This window comes from Ambystoma mexicanum, chromosome 1p, assembly GCF_040938575.1.
Source record: "Ambystoma mexicanum isolate Mex_15411 chromosome 1p, UKY_AmexF1_1, whole genome shotgun sequence".
NCBI lineage: Eukaryota > Metazoa > Chordata > Amphibia > Caudata > Ambystomatidae > Ambystoma > Ambystoma mexicanum.
The window spans coordinates 492,277,411-492,284,245 of record NC_090921.1 but is presented as its reverse complement, the minus strand read 5'-3'; the positions used below and the strand labels follow the sequence as shown (position 1 = coordinate 492,284,245).

Genomic DNA, 6,835 nt, shown 5'->3' with positions numbered 1-6,835 from the left:
TGCAAATAAACAAGGAGCCTTGTGTTCGATCTCCTGTCATTGACGCGTAAGTTCGCAACGGCGCCGGAACTCACGAGGTCCCGTCGCGCTGTTGCGAACTTCCGTGCCCACAGTGCCTCCTAACGAGGAAAGCGACGCCGGAACGAAGGTCCCGTCGCGTCCTTCCCGCGGATATGCTCCGCCAACGTTCCACGCGCGTATTAACGCAAGCGCGTGTATACTGAAAGCATACTTGGCTAAGGATCGTAATGAAATCAACACACATACACTTCAAAACATTTAGTAAGATGAAAGGGTACTTATCTCAGCTGCTCGAGCAGCAAAGAAAGAGGAAGGACTTCAGAGTTATGGGATGTTATAAGGGAGAAGTGACACTGATTGGAAGAATGGATCACATGGTTTTGCTTATCCTATGGAAAACGAACTACAAAATTACTGGGTTTCGTTGGACTTTGTAGTTTTATTGGTTTTCCATGTTTATTTTGTTTATATGGTTGCTGCTCGAGTTAGTAAAGAGAAGTCAGAGCATAATCTGAGCCTCCGAGTCTTGACATAGAATCGAGTCTTCAGCTCTAGATTGTTAAACACAACAGCCATTTTAGGTGGATATATTTTACAAATTAATTCAAAAACAATTTCCTGGGTGGGCTGGAGGTATTACTGTCGTATGTTTTCTTAATACCAGAAAAACATAGTCATTGTTTTGATTCCGAATAAAAACGAAAAGTCAACATAATCTCCAATATACCTTTATATTTCAAATTAACAAATGAATAGGTTTTTTTTTTTACATATTTTGTGTTACTTTGTCGAATAAGTCTTTCTTCTATGACCATGGTCTAATTCGGTGTAAAAACAGAGGGCGACCCCTGTTCGTTAGTGTACGTCATACCAGATAATGGAAGACTTGGTATCTGTGCTGAACCTCACGTACTCATTTGTACTCAGCTGAGCGTGACTGAGACATCTAGTGACCAATCCTATAAACAATCTGGCTCCGTCTTGGTCTCATTGACCAATAGGGACCTAGATTGGACAAGGGTGTAAAGAAAGCTAGTTCCTGTCGGGGCAGGATGAAATCGTCACAAGTGGAGTTTCCACTAGTTGATTGGTTGGGAAAGAACTCGTCCTCTGACATCGACCAATTGGCTGCTTCGGTTAGATTTGCTGTTAAAAGCAATATCTAGTCCCATAGGCGAGATAGACAGTGCTTGCTCGCCAATTGCGAGCCTTAACTTTGTTGACCACCGGATGTAACAGGCCAACAAAGCTGTCCTTCAACTAAAGTTATCCAATCTGCAAACCGGCTGTGTCTGGTTCGGGCCAATAGCCTTCTACAGTGGGCGGTCGCTTTAGGGGGCCTGTGTTGGCCATTGACGATAATCGTTGCGGCGGAGGCCGATGCCTAAGGAACCTAATTGGGGATCTAGGCGGGGGGAGTCTGTGTGGACGAGCTACGGAGGGCGATACGTGACAGGTGAGCCCAAACCCGTATGCCTTCAGTCTAGGGAGCAGACTGTGGGGAAAATCGAAGGGAGTAGACTGTTGAGGAAGCATAAGCGAGTGGGGGATGATACAAATTGGATGGAAGGCGGTAGAGGCAAAGAGGAGTAGGGAGGTTGTGAAGGAAAATGGCAAGCAGATGGGTTAGGGGAACGGGCGGGTTGTCGTATGTGATGGGTTGTGCAGAACGCTGGGATTTAATGTGGTTTTGATTGTACAATCGCTTTTCTGCCTGCAGCTAACTGTTGTAGTCAGTGAGCTTTGTCTGTAATGGACAATAAGTCCGGCCAAAGGAACGCAAACGAACGCGGCACTCATTTGTTTTCCGTATCCAGCTTCTGTAATTAATGGAGGCCCCTCAATTTAAGTTCATGATGCCCCCTTCACACCCCGGATTCTTGTTCTCCATTGTAAGCAACTGTTGTGAAGCATCCTTTCTCTTTGATAGCGATTTAAAAATAACGTCTTGGCACCCTTTATGTGAATTCTCACATGAAATACTCATAAGGGGACGGAGCTAACAAGGGGTTATATGCTCTTTGCTTGATCACTTCAATGCCGACAGACCTATTTGGGGGGGATACGCTCAACGTGTACCAATGTCTGGCAGGTTTGCCATTGCATTTAATCTGTTTTCTGTAGTAGTACGTTACCTCTATGCCTACTTTCTTTGATGGGTTTTGAAATCTCGTCTGTATTACCCTTGTCTGATCGATAATAGGAGCTGTGATTGTACTTAAACGTTTCGTTTCATAGACAATTGAGTTGTCTCGTCAATTACATTTGTAGCCTGGTGCATGTAATCGCTGGTTTTACAGGTATACTTTTCCTCTGTGGGGTGTGTGTCTTTTTTTTACTTTGTGTTACTAGTGTTCTACAGTTTACCAAACTAATAAGTCAACTGTACACTTTATACGTAATTAAACCAGATCATAATTAAAATTACCTAGTGGTCCAAGTTTTGGTAAAGCTACACCCTTCTATTTACTCCTCACTGTCTCCATGCGTACACCATTTGACAGAGTAGTCTCTACCAATGGCTCATGGGGTTGTCTCCATACATGCCTCCTGAATTGATAATACTCATGTACTTGCCTGGTGATTTCCATTACGTCTAGTGCAATTTAATCCTTGTTGTGGATTTAACATTTAGAAGTGCCCCTACAGGGACAGGACTCTGCATGTTCTTTTTAAGATGAAGCTGTATGTCCTTCTACCAGAAAAAAGCTAAACCTCCAATAATATTTCCATAGTTACCTATGCCATTACGTTTGATTGTTGCTTAGTATACACTGCTTTGGTGTAGGATGCTTGTACAACTGTCACATGGAGGAAGTGTATAGGTATTGGATTATACCAGTAGGCATTGCCCCTTTGCCTAGTTGTCCTTGCTAGTCTTAACTTAGTGAAGCTTTATTGACAATATTGCTCAGTGATCCCTCCATATAACGTACCCAGAAACCTCCTCACAAAATGTTATGTTCTAGTGCTTTTATGTTGTGAAACATGGTATGGGGGAAGTTCATAAAAAAAAAAAATCATGAAACAAAATGCCGAATTCTTGATGGAGGGGTCATAGTGACACAAGGAGATGCTTCGGGTGTATCGTGCATCAAACTGGGTGGATTATCCGGAATGCCTGGCTTTTAGGATCATTTGCAAAGGGAAAGGACACTTAGCTAAAAGCTGTCATGGAGGACCACCAACTGGATTGGCAGTGCCCACCTCGAAGAAAATTGTGCCTGTTTGTTAGATGAAGATGAGTTGGATAGCCTGGGGCACCTGTTTCTATTAATGGAGTCGGCACAAGGAGGATTATGTACTTGGGAGGCCAAGTACACACCGATGGCGAAGAAACTTTGGGACGATATAGGACCCGAATATCTTGTATATGGCCCAGGGTCTATGTCCTGTTTGGCTGGATCAACACAACTGATTTTTAAGGGCAGGAATGCTGCTGGAAAAGTATTATCCCAGAATAACTAAAAGGAAATTAGGATGAGATTGTGGAGAGCATATCAAAAGAGCGCAAGGTGGTTGGATGTGGTGGTCAACCACGGAGGCGCTGGGTTTGAGCTTAATTAACTCCATGTCAAAGGGGGAGGGAGTGATACTCCCGATTTGGCTTAGAACTTGTCGGCGTTGGCTTACATTTTTGTTGACTCACTCCTTAATTAGTTGCTATCTGAGTCTCTCGGTTCATCTTAACAATTGGATTGATCACGCAATTCTTATTCTTATCTGCAGACCAAATTGGGGTCACGTAACACTATGGAGAATGTAGAATCCATCTGGGCAGGGATTGCTATTAGGTGGTCGGACTGGAATATTGTGATCATGGAATGTTGAGTTGGATTTTGTCATTAGAGGTACCTCTTTAGAATGGACGTTGAGGGTATTCAACTCTTTCGGTTTTGATCATTTCATGGGGGAACTAAATGGACGAGTAAAACTGAATCGCAAATTCTCCAGTAATGTCAAGGGGAAAAACTCCCCATGTTTATAATTCTGATGCGGTAGAAGCAAAATGGAAATTGCCCTGAGTTTGGGTCCGAATTGAAGAAGTTGAAACAGAAACTTCTGTAAATCAAAAAAAGCAAGTCTTCTACAGCTGGATGTGGAATGTATGTTCCGAACTTAAACATGATACTCGGGCATTGTGGGTATTAGTTAATCTGGATGCCTCATTTCAAGTTAATGAATTAAATGCTGTCACGGAAACCCAATGGTTGGATTTCTTTGGAGATGTATACGGGTGTGGGTCAATTGATAAAGAACCCGACCTGGACATTAGTAAACACATTGAGTCTCCATGGGCCATCAAGATAGTGTCTGGACATTGGGAATGTAATAACAACTTGTAAGAAGTTGTGTGCCCGCGGCCCAAATGGTCTTACGAATTACACTTTGAAATTGGATCCTGTAAACTGGTTTAAGGTGGTGTTCATACTATTTCTGAGTATTATGGACTCAGGATTTTGGACTCAGGATTTTCCCGCCTCATGGGGCACTGCTGATATTGTTCCTATCTTTAAGAGAGGCTCCAGGTCGAAAAATGATTGCCCTATTTAATTAGTCAACGCATATTGTAAAATCTTGTCTTCACTTCTATTAGGCCATGTAGAAGAGTGGGCGCAAGCAACTGATAGACTTAACTGTTTCAGACGGGTTTTCGGAAGGACACTCCACAATTTTGAATGGTTTGATGGAGAGGGTCCTTCAAGGGTCGGCCTGGAAAAAGGGGAATGATGTACTTATCTGGCCTCCATAGACCTTTTAATGGCCTTTGATAAGATATCTAGGAACAGACTGCGGAGCAAACTAGCTAGTTTAAGTCTACTGGATGGATTGTTGAGGTTCTTAATGGCCCTCTGCAAGGATTCCAGTATTTGCGTTTGACTAAACAAGGACGGTACCCTGTCGGAATGCATTAAACCCCTCCCGGGTTTGAGGCAGGGTTGTAATTTGGGACTGTGCCTGTTTAACCATTACGTCTCAGATGGGGCAGGGTTGATTGCATCTAGGATAGGTTCATTGAGTGGAGTGGTTGGCATATGCTGACGATTTTTTGTTTGACAGTTCCTGGACTTGTTTACAATGGCTCTTGGCCAAATTCTCCTTAGTCACTAAAGACAGTGGCCTCATGATTAATCCTAGCAAGACCATGATCTTGTCAATCTCCCGGGGGGTCTGGGGGAGAGGGCTAAAGGGATGCTTTGGTCTTTGGAAAATATGGTGATGGGAACTGTGGAGACTCTGGTTTACTTGGGTAAGTGCTAGTCTATCATCAGAGCGGGCCTAATAAAGGGAAGTTCCTGACCAATCAATTGTTAGGAAATATGGGCGCTTCTCAATCAAACCGACTCGTAACTTCTATGAAGGGAAGATCATTTGGAAACTAATTTACAGTCTGGAACTGGTGGATGAATGTCTGCAATGCTCTCGTTCTTATCTAAGCAAAACTATGGTGGAAACTATTGAAAATCCTGAATGCTATACCGCTAGCAGCAATCTGATTTTGAGTTGGGGATGGAGTTGGGCACGAGTGCAATGGCAGGTACTATTGCTATTTTCAATTCCGCATTCCCTTTATGAGCTCTTAGGAAAACAACTGCATTATATGACGAATAAAAGCAACTTCCTCTCTGTTGGAAGCAAGATCTTTAGCTATTCTTGAGAATCTGGCGATGGATAGGGCTACTTTATTGGCAAACCCAGAGAAAGTAAAGAAAACTTTGACTACGACTGGGTTTGCACTCGTTCTTCGTATCCATCTTTGACTGATTTGGTATTTGAGCATAGAAGGCAGCTAAGCCCATCTATTCTGTCGCAGTTTCCTAATTATTGTAGAATGATTCTACTGAGACTGAGATGGAACCTGCTACAAACAAGAGATACTGTTAAGACAGTGAATTGATTTCTGAGCCAGACCATCTGTAGATTTTGTAATCGGGGGCCCTATGGAAACTGCGTGACGTCTGGTCCTAGAATGAAATGTTTTTCAATATTGTCTGATCGAGTCCATAAATTGGGTGCATTGAATTATTTGGAAGATATGTCTTAATATTAACTCTGTTTAAGAGGTTCTAGCTGTGGCAGGTTTTGTTAAGACTATGAACTTGATGAATTGATCTAATATTAATTGACTGATGAAATAGTTGTAATATAGTGAACATTTAATGTATGGTTTAGAGATTCCTTTTTTATTTTAATATTTATTTTTGTTCTACCATGTGTATATATTTTAATGGATGTACTATATGGATTTAGCAGTTTTTTTTTTTTTTTAATATATATTTTTTTAATAAAACCAAATACAACTAAAGAATACCAAAAAAGATCTCCACCTCCTAAACTGTACACACCAAAATACCTTTTGTCGGACTTGATCCTAATGCAGAAGATGCAGTCCTGTCAGTGGGAGAATAATCAGAGGACACTAATGTGGTGCAAGACATTTTCTGGGAAAAGGTTGGGTGTTTTACTTGGTTTTGTTCACCAAATCGCACTCGGAAACAATTGCATACCAATGGCACAGAAAATGCAGAATTTGACTCGTCCAGGTGAAGATGGAATGGGAAGTGATTGGCGGAACAGGACATAATTGAGTGCATCGATGCCTCAGAGTGGGATCTCTAATTTGGTTGTGGTGAAGAAAAGTTCTGTGAAGATACAGATTTGTGGAGACCTGAGGGAATCGAACAAATGCATTGTACCCGAAAGACATCCACTGCCCAACATCCAAGAAATTATTACGAATATGGAGCCAGCATGGTTTTTTTTTTTCTCCTCCTCAGACGTCACTTCCGCCTATCAACTAAAATTACATGAG

At 42.2% G+C, this 6,835-nt stretch overlaps 1 protein-coding gene across 3 annotated transcripts in view; it reads left to right on the top strand.

The window, feature by feature from the left end:
- The first annotated feature begins 1,232 nt into the window (after positions 1–1,232).
- Positions 1,233–6,835, top strand: part of LOC138573535 (lysine-specific demethylase 4B-like) — a 2,173,569-nt gene continuing 2,167,966 nt past the window's right edge. Inside the window, exon 1 of one of the 3 annotated variants that reach the window (XM_069649346.1) lies at positions 1,233–1,477. The gene's annotated coding sequence lies outside the window, so the exon portion shown is untranslated. The remainder of the gene's footprint in view (positions 1,478–6,835) is intronic. The other 2 variants (XM_069649347.1, XM_069649348.1) reach the window with 2 other exon arrangements.